Raw genomic sequence first — 24,950 nt, 5'->3', positions numbered from 1 at the left:
AGTCTACCATTATATTTTCATGTACTGAAGATAACATATACACTGTCCTGTTATCCTGCCATTTTAAACCTAATATTCCTTTTGCAGTTTTGAGACGAAATCTCAGATTTGTTCACATCAGGAAATTTAGGCATAAATTTCCTATTTTTCCGGACTGTTCCACATGCTCCTGTTTCGTTATCGCCCAAATACTTGAGCAGTTTTGGGCTGCAATACCAATTATCGAAATACAGGATGTGATGTTTTCCGAGATGCGAGGCCATAAATGTTTTTACCACAGAACCAGATACCCCTAGATCCTCATCTACCAATATCTCTGTATCTTTTCCAGTATAGATTATAAAATCGACAATATAATCCGTTTTGGCATCACAAAGTTCAAATATTTTCACTCCAAATCGACTTCTTTTATCTGGAATGTACTGCTTGAAACTTAGCCTTCCCTTCCATAACATTAAACTTTCATCTATGCATAAATCCTGGAAAGGTTGAAATTTTTCCCGGAATTTTCTACGCACACTGTCGAGCACGGGTTTAATTTTTTTTTAGTTTATTATCTGGGCTTGTTTCCTGTGAATTATCAACGAAATGTAGAACCCGTAGAATTTGAAGAAATCTGTCCCTTGCCATCAGCCTTCTCACTCCTTTTGTCTCGAATGTCTCAAGCGTAGTTCAGTAATCTACGATGCGATGTTTACTTATATGCGACATGATCATAATCACACAAAGGAACCGTATCATTTCCTCCACAGTAACCTGAGCAAATTTTCGCAAATACTTTGGCACTGCATCTCCTAGCGTATCAACAAGGAATCTCTGATAACGGTTTGTCTCTTCAGCAATCAGCCCCATAAATTCGTTGTCGAAAAATTCAAAAAATAGTCTACTTCCTTTGAATTTTCATTCACATTACATTTCGACGTAATGCCACTGCCACTGCTGTCAAATATGAAATCTCTGGGCTGGAAATTGCTGGCAGCCCACTCCCACTCATCATCTGGGTCACTTCGCTGTCTCCGCCTTCTTTTGACACCTTGGCTTTCATTTGTAGGTGGCAGATTTTCGTCATTTTCACTGTCGGTTGATATTTCATCACTGTCTCTTGTACCAGGACCCTAATTATCCATTTCATTTCCTTCTAAATCCGATTCATTTTCATATCCAGAAAATGAGTCGAGAAGGTCTATAAAATAGTTATCCTCGTCGAGAGCTCTTCTCTCGATCTGCCGTGATCAACTCGAGGATGTCGTACCCTTGACCCCCGTCCTCCTGTGACATCTTGATGAAGACTAATGAATTTTAGGAAACACGTGAATTTATATGAATTCACTGTATGGCAACTGACAGACTGTTACCATATCAAGAAAAAGAGGCCAGTATTTCAATCATCAGTCCTTCACATAAAAGGAAATTACCGGTGCTCGATACCACGACACAACAGTGTTCGGGCCAGTTTATTAAATGCGTCGTATACGTTACAACCGAAATCAAAGGGTTAAGCTACCACGACGTCTCCGTAAAAATCATGGTAGGGTGCAACCTATTCCTCAGAGGACTTAGGATATGTTCAAATGAGTACCTGGATCAAGAATTTAACACGATCCGCCAACACCTAACGCAACTGCTCTATCCACCACACATTATCGAGAGGGCTATTAATAAAGCAAATAAAATATACTACAGAGGTCCCACTCACAACAGACAAATAGATTTCAACAACAAAATAAAGCTTCCATACGATGAAAACATCAAAAGGCCACCGAGCAACTCAGTTCTAATAATCCTTTCATTTTCCATTATCCCAAATCCATCGGGAGTTCGCTCGTTAACGTATACTTAAATAACAAAAAGGAAAAGCCGGAGTTTACAAGATACCGTGTAGTAATTGTCATGACATTTATGTAGGCGAGACAGGTAGATCGCTCTCGCAAAGAATAACAGAGCACAAAAGATCAGTACGTTACGCTTCGGAGAGTTCGGGAATTTTCCTACATATTAGAAATACAGGGCATGTCATTAACTGGAGTGGGGCGGAGTTGGTTTTCAAGAGTAGCTGTCCGTACAAAAGAAAGATGCTGGAATCTGCTATCATCAATCAAACCAACAATATGAACCTGTCAGGAGGACATTGGAAATCGGACGCCATTGACACCTTAATCCTCGGACCCCTTTTGAAGAAGATGACCCAAGAAACGCGACCGCCAGATCCATCGCCAAACGGGAGCTAATGAGGCCAAAAACCACTAGGAATTTGGTCAATCTCCTCCTTCTTAAGAAACGCCACCTCCTTAACATCGGAGGCCTAAGGCCACACCTTCATGTTTTTTGTATATATACCATTGTAACTTTCCACCTGTCCATATTCTACCAGTGAACAGGGGCACAGAAACAAGTGCCCGAAATATATGGTTTCAACGTTTAAATAGTGTTTTATGGGCCTTCTTATTTTCATATATATATATATATATATATATATATATATATATATATATATATATATATATATATATATATATATATATATATATATATGTATATGTATATATATATATATATATATGTATATATATAAATATATATATATAATTATCTGTACAGAAATCAGGTGTCTCGTAGCTAATTACACATATTTCGTGTCTCTGCTATACTGTAGCAATATGAACATCAAACAGGATGGACAGATGATGAGATGATGCGACTAAACAGTCCCGATCACGAGAGAAACGCTGCGATGAAACCAGATCAGCTGAGGAGGAAAATCCGTTAATGATCTGGTCTCTACCGTGAATCGTCCCTCTTAACCTGTCATTAGCTTGAATAGTCTTTGGAACAAAGCTTGTTTCCCTCACTCTGTCTCCGAATCTTCCCTTGGATGTTGATTCAGACTCTGGGATCCGATGAGGGAGTCTTGATTATATGCGAAAGTCATTGATGTTAATCTTGAAGGCATTTCAAACGATGTACATTGCAGTGTATACTTGCCAAACCTAAAATTATATTCATGACGCCATTATTGTCTCCATACCATTAACATAGGACGGGATGCGGGACGCAAATTGCTGAGATGTATGGTAGTACTGCACCAGCCCGGTTTTTTAGCCATGCCCCTAGGTTAGGTTAAGTTAGGCTGGTTTAGATTAGGTAGCATCTCGTAAGTATTTGGGTGTGTGAAATATAATGAGATTATTTTCAAGAAAATTTTATGGTTAGTTGTTAAGATACGGCATCCCGCTTTTTTTCAGAGAAAGGTATCAGTGCTCGGTTACTTCTAGGGAAAACGCAGACGGGCACTCCATCAGATGATATACATACATTCATACATTATATATATATATATATATATATATATATATATATATATATATATATATATATATATATATATATATATATATATATATATATATATATATATATATATATATATATATATATATATACATATACATACATACATACATATATATATATATATATATATATATATATATATATATATATATATATATATATATATATATATATATATACATACATACATACATACATATATATATATAAAATATATATATACAAATATATACAGGTATATAAATATATATATTAGCTGAAGCCACTGGGAAAGTTCAAATTGAAACGACAGAGTGCCAAGTACTTTCGTGTATTTTAACACATCTTTGTACCCCGAAGATGTGTTAAAATACACGAAAGTACTTGGCACTCTGTCATTCCAGTTTGAACTTTCCCAGTGGCTTCAGCTAATAAACAAAATCACGCAATTACTTTTGTGATTTCTTAGTAATACACATATATATAAATATATATGTATATGTTTATAAATATATATATATATATATATATATATATATATATATATATATATATTTATTTATGTATATATGTGTATGTGTGTGAGTGCTTATGACCATTCTTACACGTGATTTTATATATCAAACACCATAGGGAGAAAAAATGAAAACCGGTTATAAATCTGACCGGTGTCGGCTTTATCAGAGGGCTGATAAAAGTGGTAGAAATTCATATATGCATATATATATATATATATATATATATATATATATATATATATATATATATATATATATATATATATATATATGTACAGTATATATATGCTAGCAGGACAGTACATGCAACATACAAACGGTTGGAATCCATGAATTGGCATCTGACAGATGTTTGTAGAGTTCTCCCTTCATCAGTAACAGGTCAAATTTTACTAATCCTCCGGGACCCCCGCTTACTACTTCCCCATCTTTCAAATACCTTCCTTACAATTAAACCCCTCGCATATTCCTTTAAAGATTAATAGATCAAGTTTATCCATGCCTGATAAATATTCATGTCCTTGCCGAAACTTTCTTTTTATAAAATTAGGCTCGGTGGTGTTTCTTTCCAGTGCATTATTGAAACTATCTTTTACGGCCCTGCTTAGTTGATTGTAAGATTTTTTTTTACCCAAATGTACAAAATGACACTGTCCACCTAAAATGCTTTAGATGGGGAATATCTTTGAAGCTATTAATATATAGCAGTAAAGCGGGTGTTTTGTGTTTTAAGATTTTTTTTAACAAAATGTCTTTTTTTTCTTACAATGCGTTGTATAATACAGTCATGATATTTCAATTTCTTGCCCATATTCGTAATTATATATATTTCATCATAAACATATTCAGGGCTTCATATACATAACGCTTATAGGGACACTGATCGAAAAACTTATTTCATAACTTTATTGCTGCGACCAGAAGAACAATGAACATATAAGTAGAAATATTGATGGATTTTCTGTACACTCAGTAGTTAAACCCAACGCTATTTCTACGTATTAGGTGATCCAAAACAGTTAGGCAACCATCCTTTTCCATGTCCATAGTGAATTTTACTGATGGCACTAGTTCATTTTACTTTAACAACGAAGATATTTACATTTTCGTTACCTGGCCAAACACATATTATGTCACCAATATACCTGAACCATACTATGTTAAGTGAGATAATTCTGTCTTAACATATTTCTTTCGAAAAATTCCATATACAAATTAGTTAACACTGGGGATAAAGGTTACATATTGCAATACGAAAATGTTGAGATTTAAATTTTTTTTCGAATTCAGATTTACGTTCGCTCAGTCGCTCACCAATGTTCATCGTGAGGCGATGCTAGAATGTATAGTTACTGTGTCATACTGCAGTATCCTAATTTTAATGGAACTTTGTTTATTTCTTTATTCTCTATATCAACATTTTCTTTCTGTTTCAATGGACAAAAAAAAAAAGCTTGAAAACGGGAGATGAAAAGCTGCATAAATTCCCAGTGACATGTGTCTGAAAAATATTCTCCCATTACCTTATTCACTATCCTCTCCTGAACTCTCTCTCTCTCTCTCTCTCTCTCTCTCTCTCTCTCTCTCTCTCTCTCTCTCTCTCTCTCTCTCTCTCTCTCTCTGAGACATCTATAAAACAGTCTGCCTTATAAGAGAAAAGGTTTTGTTCTGATATATATGATGTGCTCCCTGTAGTAATATTTTTGTAAATCCTATGTATTTTTGCATCAAGGGAAATTTTAAGTTTATCTCTCTCTCTCTCTCTCTCTCTCTCTCTCTCTCTCTCTCTCTCTCTCTCTCTCTCTCTCTCTCTCTCTCTCTCTCTCTCTCTCTCTCTCTCAAATTGTACATTAATATTTTCTAATACCTACACACACACACACACACACACACACACACACACATATATATATATATTTATATATATATATATATATATATATATATATATATATATATATATATATATATATATATATATATATATATATAATGTGTGTGTGGTAAACAATTAACAGAAATGTTACCTTATATATATATATATATATATATATATATATATATATATATATATATATATATATATATATATATATATATATAAAGAAAAACACCCATTATGGGGAACTATGATTTACTGAATAATAGACAAATGGAAATGAAAAATTTATGACGATGTATTTGAAATATTCAAGGAAAAAACCGCTGTAGATTTAGAAAATATCTGTTCAAGAAAGGAAAAAATAGTAACGAATTTGTAGTAAAGAGAAACTCCATATTGAGAAAGTCAGTAATTTCATCTCAAAAGATACACACACACGCACACATACTCTTGTATATATCTGTGTGTGTGTATGCACATGTTTTGAGATGAAATTACTACCGCTCAGTATGGAGTTTCTCTTTACTACAGATCTGTTACTACTTTTTCCTTTCTTGAACTGATATTTTCCTAAATCTACGAAGATATTTACATTTTCGTTACCTGGCCAAACACATATTATGTCACCAATATACCTGAACCATACTATGTTAAGTGAGATAATTCTGTCTTAACATATTTCTTTCGAAAAATTCCATATACAAATTAGTTAACACTGGGGATAAAGGTTACATATTGCAATACGAAAATGTTGAGATTTAAATTTTCTTTCGAATTCAGATTTACGTTCGCTCAGTCGCTCACCAATGTTCATCGTGAGGCGATGCTAGAATGTATAGTTACTGTGTCATACTGCAGTATCCTAATTTTAATGGAACTTTGTTTATTTCTTTATTCTCTATATCAACATTTTCTTTCTGTTTCAATGGACAAAAAAAAAAAGCTTGAAAACGGGAGATGAAAAGCTGCATAAATTCACAGTGACATGTGTCTGAAAATTCTCCCATTACTGCCTTATTCACTATCCTCTCCTGAACTCTCTCTCTCTCTCTCTCTCTCTCTCTCTCTCTCTCTCTCTCTCTCTCTCTCTCTCTCTCTCTCTCTCTCTCAGTGAGACATCTATAAAACAGTCTGCCTTATAAGAGAAAAAAAACTTGTTCTGATATATATGATGTGCTCCTGTAGTAATATTTTTGTAAATCCTATGTATTTTTGCATCAAGGAAATTTTAAGTTTATCTCTCTCTCTCTCTCTCTCTCTCTCTCTCTCTCTCTCTCTCTCTCTCTCTCTCTCTCTCTCTCTCTCTCTCATAATTGTACATTAATATTTTCTAATACCTACACACACACACACACACACACACACACACACACACACACACACACACACATATATATATATATATATATATATATATATATATATATATATATATATATATATATGTGTGTGTGATTAAATAATTAACAGAAATGTTACCCATATATATATATATATATATATATATATATATATATATATATATATATATATATATATATATAAAAAAACACCCATTATGGGGAACTATGATTTACTGAATAATAGACAAATGGAAATGAAAAATTTATGACGATGTATTTGAAATATTCAAGGAAAAAACCGCTGTAGATTTAGAAAAATATCTGTTCAAGAAAGGAAAAAATAGTAACGAATTTGTAGTAAAAGAGAAACTCCATATTGAGCGGTAGTAATTTCATCTCAAAAGATACACACACACGCACACATACTCGTATATATATCTGTGTGTGTGTATGCACATGTTTTGAGATGAAATTACTACCGCTCAGTATGGAGTTTCTCTTTTACTACAGATTCGTTACTACTTTTTCCTTTCTTGAACCGATATTTTCCTAAATCTACAGCGGTTTTTTTCCCCTGAATATTTCAAATAAATAGTTAAGTTTTTCATTTCCCCTTGTCTGTTATTCAGTAAATCATAGTTCCCCAGACCTAAATGGGTGTTTTTTTTTATATATGGGTAACATTTTTGTTAATTGTTTAAAGAAATTTAGTCACATGTTTTGATATAAATGCCTTGCTTCACACAAATAATTGTAATATTTCAACTGTAAACTTACCTTACAACTTGAACCTGTTGTAAAGTCCCCGCTCAACGGATTTTCTGTGGTGAACTTCCCGTTTTCTACGGTGACTCCCCTACAAGCCTATGTCAAACCAAATAGCCACATTTTTATCTGTGTAAATACGTATCTGTTACTGATTTATTTATGCCTGTCTACATTTTGTGTCAGAGTATTATTGTGCCAATTCTTGTAATTTGATCTTTTATGTTATTTGTGTTTGCCTGTCCGAATTCACATTAAGAGCAATTGACCTCGGGTCACCTGTATCCCATTGTATTCCTTTGTATGACATCCGCACGCCGCTTTATAAGAGGCCTGCTTTCCTAATAAACCAGCAGTACATGTCCACCTGCTCATTATTTCGCACCTCTTAAACTGTAGGCGCATGCTTTCATTCACTTCCACGATGAAAATTCACATTAACTTTAATCACAGTTCATTTTCAGACCAACTAATGAAATCTTTTGAATGAAACTTTCGGAAAGTCTCCGAATTCTTAAATAGCATTGACGATCCTACCCTCTGGATACATCTGATAAGCAGCCAAAGATTGCTAACAGGGAAAGTTCCACATATTTGAATGAAATGGAATGGAATATAGAATTTAGGCCAAAGCTCTAATGCTGAAACCTACGTGGTCACTCAGCGTTGAAAGGGAAATTGAGAGTCGAAAAGTCTGAAAGGTGTAACAGGAGGTAAACCTCGCAGTTGCACTATGGAAAATTGTTAGGAGAGGGTGAATAGCAATATGGAAGAAAAAGAATATGAATGGAAGTAAAGTAAAAGGAATGAAAGGGGTTGCAGCTAGGGGCTGAAGGAACGCTGTAAAGAACCTTAATACCTACAATGAGCCGTATAAGGTGCACTTACTGCACTACCCTCGTAAGAGGGTATTTGAAGACCTGAAGTCTTACCCTGAAAAATTTCACAGCTAATTCAGGATGAGTTAAGAAACATTTAATAATCTGACCACTATAATTGGACCTACAATATCCCATCAGGACACGAACAAGAGGAAATGAGTGTCACCACAGGAAAGGCTTGCAGTAACCTTAAGGTAACCGCAGAAGCCCAATTGTATATTGCATATATTTTCTTATCAATACATAATTCTGCATTCTCCTGGAAATTACTTAGACATTACATAGAAAAAGTCATGTGATAAATTTAAATGTAAATTATTTTCTGAAAGAAGAGTATGAGCATATCACAAATAATTTTATATTTAGCCTAAATTCAATGAACATTCTTCTGGGATCAAGAAGCAAACCATAGTTCCTTCTTGCACTGATCCTTGAAGAGAGGGAATTTAAGCCCAGATATATGCAACACGTCTAACGTGAATCCATATTTTGTGACTAACTAAATAAAATAACTAAATCCATCGTTTATTGTCAATAAACAAATAGTTCCGTGTCGTTCAAGTTGACCCTTCTGAGCAAGAACTGAGTATCTCGAACAGCAGCCATTTCAGGAAGGTAAAGAAGAACAAATAGTCAACATCCTACTATTCACAGATCTGTCTAAAGAGGAAACTGAAAATAGAAAGAAATTAGCAAAAACCTATGATATCGCAGAGAAAATATCCTTAAACGAGCGCAAGGCAAAATTGAACGAGAAAGTGAAGGGAGCCGTTTCAAAGGCAAATCCCTTTTTGAAGTTCATTTTGACGTCTACATAATTATCTGTTTGGTTCCAGTGACAGCCGACAGGTGGGACCTGCAGCCGAGGGATCTACGCTGACGGGAGAAATCAAGCCAGAGGAGACATTTTCACATTTGTGGTTTGGTAAGCAATCCTTTAGCCTGTTGTTAGCCCATATTCTCTATAGTAATTTTAACCTGTTTGGCGCTATGGCTTTCATGTGGATGATGGCACAGCTGCGGGTAGTATTGCTGAACAGTTGGGGGATAAAGCGAAACTTATTCTGCCCGTTTTAAGGGGTCAGGTCATTGTTGAGGTGATCCGTGAAGTTTATAGCCCCTTGAGTCAGGTCAGGTTGTTAGGCGAGGATGTTGCCTAACCTGGTTGAAATGGGCTGGGCATATGCCCTGGTTTTGCTTTTGAAGCTGGTTGTTCGAATACCAAGGTAGGCCAGTATGTGTGTTTTGGTAGCTGGTAGGTGAGTGACCTGGGATGTAGCGTGCGCAACTCTTCTCCACCTTTATTCAACCTAATCTAGGCTGGGCCTTGTACTGTGTTTGCTAATACTGCAGAATAGTTGCACACATGTTCCACTCGGCCAAATGTCATATTATGGGGTGGGGCAGTTGCAAAGCCTCCCTAGCCTGGTCAGGGCATGATGCCTTAGGGTAGGTTAGGTTAACGGAAGGTTAGGATGCATCCCTGTTGAAATATGTCTGATCTGCTTTCAAGCAGGCTGCACCCTGTGGAAATAGGTTTTACATGCATGGCTCTTCAGCACTTTTACCTATACAGTAGCTCCTTGGTATACGAATTTAAATCGTTCCAAATTCCAATTTGTATATTGAAATGTTCATCTATTGATCCAAATAGTCTCATAAGGAATATTGGGAATTCAATTAATTCATCATACACTCAAGAATTTCCCTCATATCAACCCTTTGTACCCACTTTAATACAATGATTTTAAGCGCATGCACAATATATTGTTTATGATAACCATATTCAACAAAATAAATAAAAGAATAAAACATTTAATGTAAACTTTAACATAAAAGATGATGCACAGCTGACTTGAGATAAGAGAGAGAGCATTTTGTAAAGGGGGGAAGGAGAAGAGACAGTAAAAACATTACTGGGTATTTCTAAGTAATAGAGACACCGCGGGTATTTAGCGAAAAATGGCAGTTTCTTATAGTATTTTGGATGCTTATTTACAATTCAACGTTATTTTTGGCGGTCGGCTGTAATTAACCTGTAATTGTCCCCTGAAGTCCGTCCAACAAGGGGGTTTCCTAATGCGATCTTCACAAGACAGAGCACGGCTCGTCTGTTTGAACGGTTCATATCCCGTCCGGCAAGTGCAGTACCTTGAAACTGGTTTTTTCAACACTATTAGGGCTTCTGACACTGGCGGTGCATTTGTTTGTTGTCGGCCAAATGGAATGTCCTTCGCCATGTTTAGTACTGGCCCGGGGGTTGGGGGGTGAGTTACCCATACATTAACAAGGTATTGCATTTGCCAGACGGGATATGAACCGTTCGAAACAGGTAAATTACCTATCGAGTGACACTTGCTTTTTACAATTTTTTAGCACTTTAAAAATAACTCGTCCCCACATCATCAAACAAACTGGTGCCCCGTTCTGCTTCTGTGTACCTTGGATTGTTTTTTTTTTTTTACAAATTTCTTTAGATTTTCCCACATTTCACACTGCTTATACGATATTCTTGTTACTCCTACTGAAGTGTCTGATTCCTTAATTTCCTCTTTTTTTCTTTAGAATGGTACATATCGTTGACATAGATCTGCCATATTCTCGAGCTAAGTCAGACACACGTGTGCCAGTTTCATGCTTGGCGATTATTTCTTTCTTAACTTCACCAGTTAAAGACTTTTTCCTCCATCACTTCCTTAACAGGCTTCTTCTTCATGTGTGGCATTGTCATTCCCGGGTATTAATCACGATATAATTGCAAAAATTTGATGCGATAAAGTTAAGCAAAGGCTCAGCCACAAGCACAAACACGAACATAAGGTACGATTTAGACTAGCGGGATCAATGAGGTCAATTAAGGACTTTTCAGAACCTACTTTGACATTTTAAAAAAAGAGAACCGTCATCCCAGTTGTTTTATTGTCTTCCCACTATGTATCCCTCCGTCCCTACATCCACATGGCCCTCCCCCTATAATCCAGGACCAAGGGGATCCCGTCTTCCCCTCCCCCCCAACAATCCCAGCCAGCCGCATGGAAGATTCCACCAAACAGCTTGTAAATAGAATTTTTACCTCATACATGGATACAGAATTTTTCGAAAATTTTACTTTGTATATTGAAAATACGAATAACAATTACAGTATTCGTAGGCTGAGGAACCACTGTATTTTTTAAATGAACCGTACCTCTCCATAATAGAAATTTTACCTCTGTGTCAGGGGTAGTTCAATAGGTTGAGAAAAAAAAAAAACAAGAAAACGCAGTTTTCTATGAATCTCCGTCTTCTGTCCATCTACTTCCCCTCCCCCCCAACAGGAGACCAATAGGTACAAACACTTGTAGCCGGTCGGTCTATTTTTGTTGCTGATTTTGGCAAGAGGTTGACAGATTGTTAATTTACTCGGTTTCTGTTATTTTTGGGGATATTCTTTTAGTTTTTGAATATTCGTTTGGTAAGAACCTGTAAAGTGAGAGTTGCCATAGTAGGTATATTCCAGTTTTGTTGACCCTCATGATATGTTTTTGTTTAGAAAAAAGGTTATGATTGAATAACTATATGAATCATAGTTGAACAAAATGCGGTAATTGATCGCAAACAGTGAGAGCTTGTTATGTTGTAGAAACAATAATAGAGGACTATACTTGTAAGGCTTGAGTTAAAGGAATGCATGTCTAGTCTGCTTCCCCATTTAGTAACAGTTAGGTCCTCTGATGCTTTCCTTTGATCTGTTACTCCAAATGAGTTTCCCATTAATTCAGGGCATTAGAGTTTAATAGGTTGGAGTCATTTTATATAAGTGACTTACCAAGTAATTACATAACTAACGTTTCTAGTATTGGCAGCTAAAATTTGAAACTTAAAGGTAGAAGAGGAACAACTGAGCAAATGGTTTCAATTTGTTTCTGCCGGCTTACGACGTAGGTTGTGAGCAGCAGCTGGATTTGGAACTCAATACTTTGCTTGTTTCTGGTTGTATCTTGATCAGTGAAGTATTTTTGCTTTTGGTAGCCTTTCGGCAAGTAGATAAGTAGGGTTTTTATTAAAACCTTGGAATTTCACAGATTAGACTTCTTGATTGTGACTTTGTACTTTAATTCTTGACTTGTATATTGACAATGTCTGACACAAGTATGACTAGTTCTCAGTTTTGCAGCAAAGGCTGTAAAACGAGATTAACCTCTGCTAAGTATGATTCTCATACTTTGTGCACGACTTGCAGGGGCAGGTTTCTTCAGTAGATAAACCATGTACTGAGTGTGAGGGTTGGGATCCAAAATAGTGGAAGATTTTGAGTTCTCATCTATCAAAGCCAGAGACGGGTAGGAAGAGAAAGTGACCATTAAGCATGACAAGACTGTAGCTAGTCAGGAATCTGCTAGGTCTTCTATGGATGTATCTATTGTATCTTTACCTGTAATTTCTCCCATATCCACCTCTTTAGTTGTACCACCTGATCCTTTACCCAGCTCTCTCGCTTCCGACCCCAATGCCATTGCCAGTCTGGACTCTAAATTCGATTGTAAATTCGAGTTACTAGTGAACACAGTGGCTCAGTTAGGGGCTTCAGTGCATTCCTTGATGGAACATAAAGTGAGTGACATTAGTGAAGTGTTAGTAGAGGAACTGGCTGCCCATCTCACCGATTCTCACCTAGGCGAAGGTCCCTGGCATACTCCCCTAAACCTGGGAGAAGCCATACTGGAGGCCAAGGGAGGTTGGTGGGGTCTGCCCACGGGTAGTCGGGCCCCTCAGTCGCACCTGTTGTAAAGTCACAGGTAATGACAGTGCATGATAGCCATTGGAAAGGCGTCTTTTCGGAGGCCCACTGTCTTTCTTCTAGTTCAGAGGCTTCCAGCCCTGAACAGAGGCGCTAATGGCACTTCAGTGACATGTCAAGAACACTGAAAAGGTCTGCGGCGGAGGTGTCTCGCTCGCCTCAGGTGCCATGCAAGAAGGTGAAGGAGTTGTGCCCGTCTTGCAGTTTTTGGGATGGCCCATAGCGCTTTTCCCCCCTGATCCTTCTCCCAACGTTTACCGACGCAAGCGCCCAGCCGTGCCAGTTAGCGTAGCAGTGTCAGAATGTCTCCTGAACCTTCTCCCGATGTTTCTAGACGCAAGTGTCTAGTGGTGCCAGTTGAAATAGCAGAGCGTTTTTCTCCTGTTCCTTCTCCCAATGTTTCAAGGCACAAACGCCCAGCAGCACCAATTAGCGCAGCAGCTCCCAAGTGCCAATCGGCTTCCGAGCTCCCAGTAGCGCCCGAGTGCCCATGGCTGTCCAAGCTTCCTTTGGCCGCCAAGGCAGTCGTTGGCTGTCAAGCACTCAGTGTCTCTCAAGCGACCAGTGGCTGCCGAGCAGCCAGAAGCTCATGAGTGCCCATTCGCTCGGAGAGTCTTCACCGTGTGGTGTTGTCTGATTATCCTAGCTCTTCTTATAAGTGCCTGGCATCATTCCATTCAGTAACAGCAGCACTTCTTCTGCAGCAAGCTTTGACCTTTTCGTGTTTGGATCCATCTCTTGCCCCCATTCAGCAGCCTCTAGAGGACATTTTAGGATTTTTAAAGAAAACCTTCCTCACCTGAGAAACTTGCTAAAGATTTGTCCTTGTCTCCGATCTCTTCAGTTGAGGAGGATATGGATAAGGAGCCAGAGGAAGATTATCCTCCTTCTGCTTATGATGCACTGTTGCGTAAGATTCAGGAACACCCTACGGTACCACCGGATTTATCTGTAGATCTTCTTGGAATCCTCTCCTGTGAGGTTAAGGGGATCAAAGACAGTTCTCGTGAATTGGCCACTCTCTACGCCATGGGGATTTTAAAGAGGAGGGAGCTTTGCTGCTCTTACACCTCAAAGGGGGTCACCACAACTCAAAAATCTGCCCTTCTCTTCTCCCCTCTGGTACTTGAGTTTTTGTTCCCGCAGTCAGTGGTGAATAATATTGCTTTGGCTTTACAAAAGAAGTTGGCGCAAGATCTTTTGGTACATTCCTCAAGGCATCCTAAGGCGCCTCTACCTTTTAGCTCCTAGACATCCCCTCTTCTGCAAATTTGCGTTTCACCCCTCATTCGATCAAGAAATTGTCATCCAAGTCTTCAGCCAGTAAATGAACCAAGTGTCCTATGTACCCCAGTAGGGGCCAGGCTCCTCTTTTGGGAGATTTGGAGGGAGAAAGGGGTAGAACAATGAGTATCTGTAGTTCTCAGGTTTGGCTACTTAATCCCATTCACAGATCGACCTCCATTGGTCAAGGAGCCCATCAGCTTGACTGCCTACTCTGTAGGCTTAAAGAGGTTTTCAGCTCTCACAGAGGAAATACACTCCCTCCTTGAGAAGAGGGCAATAGAGGCAGTCACAGATCCGAGCTCAGAGGGGTTCTACAATCGGCTGTTTGTAGTTCCCAAGGTTACAGGAGGATGGTGACCAGTCCTGGAAGTAAGTGCACTGAACGACTTTGTTCTCAAGACAAAGTTTCTTATGGAGACGAATCGTTCCACTTTTGCTGCTATTCGTCAGGGAGACTGGATGGCCTCAATAGGTATGCAAGATGCGTACTCCCACATCCCCATACACCCGGATTCAGGGAAGTACCTAAGATTTATATTTCAGGACCAAACCTTCAAATTTTGAGTATGTTTTGGATTAACAATAGTCCCTCAAGTTTTTGCGCTGGTTCTGTCCCCCCCTAGCATCTTGGCTTCATCTCATGGGGGTAAACACCTCACTTTACTGAGACGATTGGCTCCTTCAGAACAATGTGTGAAGGACCTTTGGAAAACTCTGCTGTTAACCCAGGATTTAGGATTGTTGATCAACCATCAGAAGTCTCAGTTGGCTCCTTCACAGGAAATAGTTTATTTGGGGATGACTCTGAACTCCTCTTTTTTGGGCTTTTGGAGCCCCAAAGAGACTTGAGTCCTGTCTACATACGATAGATGAGGTTTTCTCCTTTCAGAGCTGCTTGGCCAACAAATGGATGAGTCTCCTCAGGATGTTGGCCTTAATAGAGCAGTTTGTTTCCATGGGGAAGTTTCTTATGAGAGTACTGCAGTTCTTCCTCAGAGCCAGCTGGGATAGAAAAAGGCTTCCAGACTCTGTGTTTCTGGTGACCCAGAACATCAAGAAACACCTGCTTTGGTGTAGGTCAGAAAACAGGTTGTTAGAAGGGAAGTCCCTTTCACCTCAGAACCTCGACCTAAGCTGCTTTGCCAATGCATCAGACTTGGGCTTGGGCGCTCTCCTGGGAGACAGGGAAGTCTCCGGGATGTGGTCGTAAGATCAAAAGGAACTATTCATAAATGTGAGAGAGCTAAAGGCTATTCACTTGGGTCCTCAAGCCTTTTCTTCGTGGGTATACGACAAAACCATAGCAGTTCATTCAGATGACACAATAGCCTTGTCGTACGTAAGCAAGGAGGGAGGAAGCCATTCCTTTTGCGCTGTAAAGCAGCGAGGGATCTGCTTCTCTGGGCCGATCAGACCCTGACGAGAATTATGACAAGATTTGTTTAGGGAAAACTGAATGTGCTGACAGGCCAGCTGAGCCGGGGCAGTCAAGTCATTCCATAGAGTGGACTCTACATCCTTTAGTCTGCTCGGCCCTGTGGAGACTGTGAGGAAGACCAACTCTGGACCTCTTTGTGACATCCAAAAACCATCGCCTCCCTTGTTTTTGTTCACGAGTCCCAGATCCGTTGACATGGGTAATGGACGCGGTGCTACAGGACTGGTCCAACAAGGAGCTTTATGCCTTCCCTCCCTTCGGAATGATACGAGAGGTGTTGAACAAATTCCAGTCCCACCAAAATGCGTCGATGATACTGATTACTCCATTTTGGCCTCTAAAGGGAATGGTTTCCAGACCTCATGGGTCTTTTGGTAGACTTTCCAAGACTGCTCCCTCAAAGACACAATCTTCTCAAACAACCCCATGTCAGAAGATTTCATCAAGGGTTGTCTACTCTGTCTCTGACAGGGTACAAACTGTCAAGAAACTCCTCAGAGCTAAGGGCTTTTCGGGAGCAGCTGCAGAAGCTGTCTCGAAATGCAGACGTCAATCTTCCAGCAGCATTTACCAGAACAAGTGGTCCATTTTCTGCACTTGGTGCAGAAAGAATGAAATCTCTTCTACTAAAACAACTCTGATGGAGATTGCAGATTTCCTTTTATAGGCTACCTCAGAACCTCCAGAGGCTTGGCTTCTTCGACTATAAAGGGCTACAGGGCTATGCATAGCTCAGTCTTCAGGCACAGAGGCCTTGACTTACCTTTGAATCAGGACCTCTCTGATTTAATAAAATCCTTTAATAGAAGTAAGCCAAAGAGGGCAGAACCAGTATCTTGGAACCTAGACGTCGTCTTAAAACAGTTGTCTGGACCACCTTTCGAGCCTATCAGCACCTCTTCTCTCAGGAATCTGACTAAGAAGATCCTCTTCCTGGTAGCCTTCGCTACAGCTAAGAGGGTTAGTGAGATACAGGCCTTAGATAGAAGGATCGGTTTCTTTGGAGGAAACGCGATCTGTTCCTATACACTCTGATTTCTTGCAAAGAATGAGAATCTGTCTAAACCCTGGCCTCATTCTTTTAAGGTTAAGAATTTGGGAGAAATACTAGGACTTAGGGAGGAAGAAAGCTCTTTGCCCTGTAAGGGTTTTAAAGTTCTACTGAAGAGGACCGAGAAGTTAGGGGACCTTCAAGTAGTCTGTGGACTTCGGTCAAAGATCCTTCGCGTCCTCTTACGAAGAATGCGCTCTTTTTTCCTAAGAGAACTCATTAGTGAAGCCCACTCTCAAGTAGGAGAAGAGCTTTTACCTTCTCTGAGGGTTAAAGCACACAAAATCAGGGCAGTTGCTACATCATTAGTGTGTAAACATAACCTATCTCTGTCAGACATTCTCCAAGCAATGTATTGGAGATGTAAATCAGTATTTGCATCCCACTATTTAAGGAATGTAGAAGCAGTTTTTAGTGAATGCAGTACTTTGGGTCCTTTGTCGGTGATGGTGTTTTTTAAATTTTTTTGGTGTAGGTAACAGCGTTGTTATCTGGTTGTCTTGTTTTAGTACTGCACCTTGGGCAGGGGCAATTTTGTATAACTTACTAGCGTTTGGTGATGTCCTTCACTGTAAATCTGCTACTGATGTAGTAGGCGATCCAGGGCCATGCCCCCTTGCCTCTACTGAGTAAAATGACTGCCAACCAGAGGCAGTATCTTCCTGCAGCAGCTCTCTTACCAGGTAAGGAAACAAGCATTGTCCCAATGCTAGCAAATTTTCTGTTCTCAAATTCATTACATTAAATAATGTTTTGGGGTAGAGTAGTCCATGTATCCCACCTCTTTGTCAGTGTGGAATCAACTATGCAATTACTTGGTTAGTCACATATGAAAATGACATTTTTATAGTAAAATAGTTTTATTTATACTTACCAAGTAATTACAGAATGGGAGCCCTCCCTTGCATGGACATACTGTAATGGCAAAAATAGATTGAAACCATTTGCTCAGTTGTTCCTCCTCTTCCTTGAAAGTGGGCAGGGTTAAAACCTACACCAAAGCAAAAGAATCACTACTGAGAGTTTCAGATTTAGCTGCCAATGCTAGAAACGTTAACTATGTAATTACTTGTAAGAATAAATAAAACTTAATTTTATTATAAGAATTTCATTTTTATTATTATTGTTATATTATTTTTTCCCTTTTCTACATTACCCTCCCAATGGTCTTGTTGGAGTGATTTTTTTTTTTTTCTCCATGTCGGAGGAAGGGTCAACACCCCCACTGTTTTCTTGCCTTGTCCTTGGCATGTCCTGTCTTACTCCCTCTTGGCTTGGAGTTACAGGGAACCAGGACAAGTTAAGGCATACAATGTAAGGGCAGTCGCTACATCAGTAGCCTTCAAGCACAACCTTTCCCTCTCATCCATTCTACAGGCAACGTACTGGAGAAGCAAACGGTGTTTGCAATGCAGTACCTGTGGGACGTTGAAACTGTATACGAGAACCGCAGTACCTTGGGACCTGTGTTTGTAGCTGGCATAGTGTTGGGTGAGGAAGTTTAGAAGTATCCCTTCCTATGTTACTTTCTCTTTGCCTTGAACATGGTGTTGAGTCCTGGGGAAGCCTGGAGGGTACAAGATACTTGGATTGCCCATTAGTTTTAGTGTTGGGTAGTGGTCATGTGTTTTAATTATATGGTGTAGGTGATGTTTGTTTGGTTTCAGTTGTAGAGCGGTACTGTGCCCTGGGCAGGGGCAGATGTCTGAGCTTTTTTGGCCTTCAGTGATGACCTTTGCCACAAAGTTCCTTCTGCATACTTTGTCATCCTTCAGAGTACTCCGCTGCAGAGTATCCCACTTCAGTAGAGGCGATCCTGGCTATACCACCACGTCACTACAGGTTGAGATGAGCGCCAACCAGAGGCAGTAAGATACCTGCAGCAGCTCTCTCACCAGGTAAGGAAACAACAAGCATTGTCTCAATGCTAGCCTATATTAGTTCATTAACTTATCATGTGTTGGGGTATTATATTGTTTTCCATGATTCCCCATCACCTTTCAATGTGGAATCAGCTAAGTAATTACTGGGTAAGTTACTTATATAAAAATGACATTATGATAAAATAAAGTTTTATATATACTTATCCAGTAATTACGGATGGAGCCCACCCTCCTCCCCACACATGAACATGTTAGCATAAACAAATTTAGCTATTGGCTAGGTTGTTCCTCTGTCTTACCCTGAAAATGGGCAGGGTCTTGTCACCTATGCAGACAAAAGAATTGCTACCGTGGAAGTCAAGCTGCCGTTCGAGTAGAAACTCTTAGCTAAGTAATTACTGGATAAGTACAGGCAGTCCCCGGTTATTGACGGGGGTTCCGTTCTGAGGGTGTAATGATAACCGAAAATCACTGCTAACCAAAAAACGGGCGATTTTCGGCACTTTCTCAGCGGTTTTCGGGGCTTACCAGTTTCGGCACCAATAAGTAGAAATCGGCGAGTTTTGGCACCGAAAATTGCTGATTTTTGTTGCTAGACAAGCGCCGTAAAACCTGATCGCTGTTAACCGGGCAATGCCTGTATATATAAAACTTTATTGTATCATAAAATGTTGTTTGCTATGGTTTATCTTCATGGTGCAGAGATTAAATAAGATCATTGCAGAGCATTAACCCCCTCTGGTTTCTGCAGGGGATATTGTAGCCTGAATTGATTGGTAGCCTTTTTTTTGTCTACTGCTTTTAAAACCTGTTTGTGGCTTTTGGGAAGCTTGGAGGTACTTGGAGATGTTGAGGTTTGGGAAGCTTGGAGGTATTGAGGATTAGAAGTACAATTACTGTATACCTTTTTATACAAGTAACTTACCCAGTAATTATTTAGCTAAGAGTTCTTACTCAACGGCAGCTTAAATTTTGAAAATTCGCAGTAGCACTACTCTTTTGTTTATGTAGGTGACTAGCGCCACTCACTTTTGGGGTAAGAGAGGAACAACTCAGCCAAGAGCTTAATTTGTTTCTGCCGGCTTGAGGCACACACAGTGTTAAGATACGCAGCTGACTTTGAATTCTTTGGTTGAGATCTTCCCTGTTGGTGAAGTATTTTTGACCCAGTAACCTCTGGCATTGATCATTTAGATAGATTTTCAGTGAAAATTATTATTGGGACTAGTTCTGTTTTGGAGACTTACTGATTTTTTACTTTACTGCTAGTTGACCATGTCAGACTTTCTAAACTCTTCTAGTTTTTGGTATTGTAGCAAAGGCTGCAATACTCGATTGACTAAAGCTTGCTACAACTCGCATACCTTGTGCACTGCATGTAGGGGACAGGTATGTTCTGTTGAATTGACGTGTGAGGAGTGTAAAGAGTGGGATGAGAAAAAATGGAAGACTTTAGCTTCTCACCTCTCTAAATTAGAGAGAGACTGTAAGAGGACAGTGGCTTCTAGAGCTGAAGTAAACTCTTCAGCTAGCCAGGATTCTAATTGTACGTCTAGTAATGTTAATGTGCCTGTTGTCTCTTCTCCTACTAAATTAATTTCTCCCATTTCCAGCCCTCCTCCAGTTCCACCTACTCCATCTCCTGGCTCCTGCACTTTTGATCCGGACCGCTTTACCAGCCACGAGCAAAGGTTTTACCAAAAGTTCAGTCTGCTCGCAAGTTCTGTGGCCCAAATCGGAATCTATGCATTTCTTTATGGATAAGTTCAGTGAGAAAAGTGCTAGTGCAAGTGAATTGATAGTGGAGGAGGTGGCTGCCTGTCCCACCAACTCTCTTAGGCGAAGGTCACTGCCATTCTCCTCCAGCCTTGGGAGGAGGCATACTGGAGGCCCAAGGGAGGTCGCTGGGATCTGCCCACAGGTAGTCACCCCCTCAGTCACACATGTTGCGTCCTAGGTTTTGACAAAAGACAGCCACTGGAAAGGCATCTCAGGTGTTCATCATCTTTCTTCGAGCTCCGGAGACTTGAGTCCGAGTAAGGGGCACCAGTGGCGTTTTTCGGACGAGTCGCACCCTCTGAAAAGGTGCTCAATGTTCCAGGATCAGTCCCCTCCACTACCCAGCAAAAGGCTTAGAGAGCCTTCCTGTAGTCTCCAGCTGTCGTGCAGTGCTTGGGACAGTCCCAAGCGCTTTTCCCAGTCAGAACACTGTCATGAAACTAGGCTTAGCTTTTAGGCTTTATTTGAACACAAAAGAAAAGTTTTGTAAGAACTAAAGAAGTGCAGTATATTCTCATCCACAGACATAAACAACAAAAGAATGCAAATACAGTATCCCACACACCACTTCCCATTTATTGTGATGTAAATGTTGTTGCTTATCCAAGTGAACTACAGTAGTACCTTATTAAAAAGGTATCACGTGACGCTGGCAGTTGTGCCCACAATGTTTACATCTTGTCTTCTACTGGCAGTGTTGCCATATCCACAGAACAGGACTGCAGTACAATGTTGCCAACCTACAAAATACCAATCACAACATTCACCCGCTTGTCAAAATTACTCAAACCTTATAGGAGTCGTTGGATACATTCGGGTCTCCTCAGTATTGGAGATTCCTCTCTTGGAGCTGAGTTTGGAAGTAATAGAGTATCTTGCTGAACAGGTTCCTCGGCTTTAATTGAAGTATTGTCTGATGACTTCTTTGGAGACTGTAGAACATTTTCCACAACTTCTACTGGAGCATTCTGAAATTCCTCGGTAACAGGGGTCTCCACCGGAGCCAAATGTCTTGTAGATACTGTAGTCATGTCACCGCCTGTGTGCCAAATGTGGGCATAATGAGTGTTTGCTTGAAGGAGTTCTACTTCCTCCACTAGAGGATCTGTTTTGTTAGCTCGCACATGACATTTCAAGAGGACAGGCCTTAGCAGTCATAACCATGTGGGTACAGAAGTCCCAGTAGAGGATCGTTGAGTGTAACCCATGAGTCTCATGGGGCGTTGCATTAGTAGCAGTATACAATAGTGAGCGTATAGATTGGAGCACATCAGGTAAAACTGTCTGCCAGTATCGAACATCTAGGCCCCTTGACTTCAATGACATTGTAATAGCTTTCAATATGGAGTCATTGAATCTCTCAGCTTGACCTTTTCCCTGTGTGTTGTAACTAGTTGTCCTGCTGCGTGATATGTCCTTACCTGTCAAGAATTATTGAAATAGTCTATTCGTGAATGATGGGCCTCTATTATAACTGTCGAAGCTGTCATATCGGGACAAGGGAATGCAAAAGGAAATCGTGACTACTCATCAACTACAGTGAGAAAATGGACCTTTAAAATCAACATTCAATCGCTCAAATGGCTGAATAGCCTGTATAAGGTGTGTCTTCTCAGGCCAGTGCAAGTTTGGCATACACCAGGCACAAACTCTATGTGAATGGACTACTTGTCGCACTTCTACTAAGTAGGGTGTGTTCTTAGACTTCACAAAATTACAGTATATAATCTGGTGACTCCCGGGTGGCACAGAGCTTCATGGAGAGCTACTGGTGTCTGCTGGTTTTGGATCACTGCACCACAGAAGGACCTAGAGAAGATGTCAGGAGAAATGTGTTTTTGGGCCTGCTCGATATAATGTCTCAGAATCATAGCAGGATAATTCCATCCTCCAGCGCATTATCTTGTCATTTTGAATCTTACTTTTATGCTTCAAACATAAAGCTCACCGATCTCTGGTCTGTCCTAATTGTAAAACGCCTACTTGTTAAATAATGTCTCCAATGACGAACTGCTTCAACTACCGCATAGCACTTCCCAGGACCTTGAAATGTTCTTGAAAAGAAAGCCACTGGACGTCCCACTTGAGAGAGAACTGCTGCAGCAGCCACCTCGGATGCATCAGTTTCTACACCAAGTGGTTGGTCTTCATCAGTAACTTGAACTACAGATTTCTCGATATCTAGTTTGAGAACCTGAAAAGCACTTTCAGCTTTCTTCATTACAGGAAATGAGGTGGTAGTACTTAGGGGACTAACTTTTCTTGAGAAACTATAAATCCAGGGAGAACAGTAGGTAAAAAGACACAGAGCTCGATGAAGTGACTTCTTGCCTTGAGGTACAGGCAGCTCACACAAAGGCCTGAGTCGTTCAGGGTCTGGACATATCTCCCCCCCCACTTCATAACGAAGAATTTTCAGCCTGTCTGTTGCAAAAATGCACTTTTCCTCGTAACAATGTTTTTCCGCCCAGCAGCTTCAAGGAATTTCTCAAGGTTAATATCATGTTCTTCCTGTGACTTACCACAAATCGTCATGTTGTCCAAATAAGCATAGGTTCCTCTGAGTTGCTCTTCCTGTATAAAATTATCCATAATCCTCTGGAAACAGGCTACTCCATTGGTAACACCAAAAGGGACTCTGGTAAATTGATACAGTCCACCATCTGCTTCAAATGCTGTATATGGTTTATCATCACTCCTTATGAGAACTTGATGATAAGCACTCCTTAAGTGTATAGTACTGAATATGCAATATTGAGCAATTTAATTTACGTATCATCAATGCAGGGTAAGGGATACCCATCAAGAAGTGTAAATTTGTTATAGTTTCAGAGTACAGTAGTCAATAGCTAACCATGGTTTCTTTTAGTCATCCTTTACCACCACTACTTGTGCACTCTACGGGGAATTACTCGGTTCTGTGATACCTTCTTTCAATAGCCTCTGGGTTTCCTTCCTAATAAACATCCGATCCTCATAAGAATACCGGCATGACTTGGCTGAGATAGGATGACAGTCAGCTCTAAGGTTAGCAAACAGCTTTGGTGGGTCCACCTTTCAGATGCTAAGACCACAAATCACCACCGTACTTTAGGGTAACACTTCCATGTAATCACTGAAAATTTAGTCCGAGAATCACATCTGAGCATAACTGGGGCAGAACAGCTAAACATATAAAGTATTGTGATAATCCCTGCCACTAACCCTGAGATCCACTTGGCAAAACCCTGATGTTTGGTTGAAAGGGAAGTCGATGCCATAGACACTTTACCTGATCTGCTGCTATGAGTGACAGAGAGAGACACTGAACTACATCTGGATGGATAAAACTTTCAGAGCTGCCACTTTCAATAAGACCCTCTTTTTCAGTTCCCTTAATAAAAACTTTTACCACTGCTTGTGAGAGAGAGCTCGGAGTAGCTGCACTAGTGCAGGCTAAGGTTTTATAATCAGCAGAAGCATTAGTTGCTAAGTTTGCACTACACACCTTAGCAAAGTGTCCTCTCTTATGACACTTATGACAGGATGCCTCTCATCTAGGACATTTCAAAAGGGGTGCTTGGGAAAACCACAAAAAAGAAACATGTAGCAGTAACAGATGCTATCACTGGAGCTGGCTCCTCTAAAACTTTTGGACTGGCGGGTCTTTGTTCAGGTGTTGCCACACTTACTGCCTGACAAGGTAGGGTGGTACAATAAACTTCGGAATCTCTCTGGGCTGACTCTAACACCCTAGCTTGGCCAAACTTGGTTGCTAAATGTAAACGCCGCCTTATTAATGGTGACTGTAGGCCACTAATAAATGCATCCCTAATAGACTCCTCACAATACTGAATAGCTGTCACCGCCCGAAAATTACATTCTTTTCTAAAAAGTCTTAAAGCCTGAAGATGTTTGTCAATGGATTCTCAAATTTGCTGACGGCTGGTAGACAGACAATTTTGTGCAAACACTTCATTGGTAGGTTTAACATATTGTAATTTTAGGATCTAATAGATGTAGTACATTCAGAA

The 24,950-nt window shown here is 39.8% G+C and overlaps 1 protein-coding gene across 5 annotated transcripts in view; it reads left to right on the top strand.

Annotated features, from left to right (window-relative positions):
• Window positions 1-9,527: 9,527 nt before the first annotated feature.
• The window catches only part of LOC136843798 (zinc finger protein 568-like), a 51,053-nt gene continuing 35,630 nt past the window's right edge, over window positions 9,528-24,950 (top strand). For 2 of the 5 annotated variants that reach the window (XM_067112548.1, XM_067112546.1), the window contains exon 1: window positions 9,528-9,644. The gene's annotated coding sequence lies outside the window, so the exon portion shown is untranslated. Of the gene's footprint in view, window positions 9,645-18,942; window positions 19,174-24,950 lie in introns of all 5 variants that reach the window. The other 3 variants (XM_067112547.1, XM_067112549.1, XM_067112544.1) reach the window with 3 other exon arrangements.

Source organism: Macrobrachium rosenbergii, chromosome 12 (genome assembly GCF_040412425.1).
Source record: "Macrobrachium rosenbergii isolate ZJJX-2024 chromosome 12, ASM4041242v1, whole genome shotgun sequence".
Classification (NCBI taxonomy): Eukaryota; Metazoa; Arthropoda; class Malacostraca; order Decapoda; family Palaemonidae; genus Macrobrachium; species Macrobrachium rosenbergii.
This window is presented reverse-complemented; position numbering and strand designations above follow the sequence as displayed.